The sequence below is a fragment of the Nannospalax galili genome, unplaced genomic scaffold (assembly GCF_000622305.1).
Source record: "Nannospalax galili isolate Female #2095 unplaced genomic scaffold, S.galili_v1.0 scaffold427, whole genome shotgun sequence".
Lineage (NCBI taxonomy): Eukaryota > Metazoa > Chordata > Mammalia > Rodentia > Spalacidae > Nannospalax > Nannospalax galili.
In genome coordinates, this window is record NW_008356259.1 from 1,043,679 (window position 1) to 1,044,602 (window position 924).

Consider the following 924-nt stretch of genomic DNA (forward strand, 5'->3'; position numbering starts at 1 on the left):
TGTGTGTGTGTGTCCGTGTACCCATGTATTTCATTCTATACAGCCTTCTCACATGTTGGACAGTGAATTTTAAAAGCATAGTTTATAGACTAATTGTGCTTATTTCCAAAGTGCTATTGTGTTTTATAAGTCTCTATGGCAAAATAATAGTCTTAGTTTATGTGAGCAGCACATGCAAATGGTCATGTTTGTTACACTTATGCAAATTCTTTGCTTTTCAACTATTTATCTACTTTATATCTTTTTTGTTGTTATTGTTCTTTTTTGAGACAGGGTCTCCCTGTAGCCCCTGCTGGTCTGGAACTCACTATATAGACCAGGTTGGCCTCTATCTTATAGAGATCTGCCTGGCTCTGCCTCTGAAGTGCTGGGATTAAAGATGTGTGCCACCATGCCTGGCTCTACCTTACATCCTTTGACAATCTTAAAGTTTTCCTATAATGATATAATGAAATATGTCTTTTTGATTTTCTTGAAACATTTCCTTCAGGTTTAGAATCAAGTTGTGTTTTAATTGTGGAGTTATTTCCTACAGAGAAGTAGGAAACACTTTATGAACATCACAGTTAATATTTAAAGATATTACTTGAGGGAGCTAGTACTGCTAATTGGAAAAGTCACTATTACCCTTAGGATTTTTATATTCATTAATATTATAAGATAAAAGAAACATCATTAGGTACTTGCATTAGGACAGTAAGACTCTCCACTTAGTCATATAGTATTATACTACTAAATCATAGAGAATGAAACGAGATCAAATATTCACACGGTAAATTACAGACTCTTTAGCAAAGTCACCATCGTGTTTCACATCATTTTCTTTCTTTTTTTTAATTTCTAAGAACTTTTTCTAATTTTAGGTCATCTTATTTTTATTCCCTTCTTGTAATCATCTCCTCTCTCTCTCTCTCTCTCTCTCTC

General features: G+C 33.7%; 1 protein-coding gene across 1 annotated transcript in view; it reads left to right on the plus strand.

Moving 5' to 3' along the window:
* Chsy3 (chondroitin sulfate synthase 3) overlaps positions 1–924 on the plus strand; it is a 287,344-nt gene that overhangs the window by 276,854 nt on the left and 9,566 nt on the right. The window lies entirely within an intron of this gene.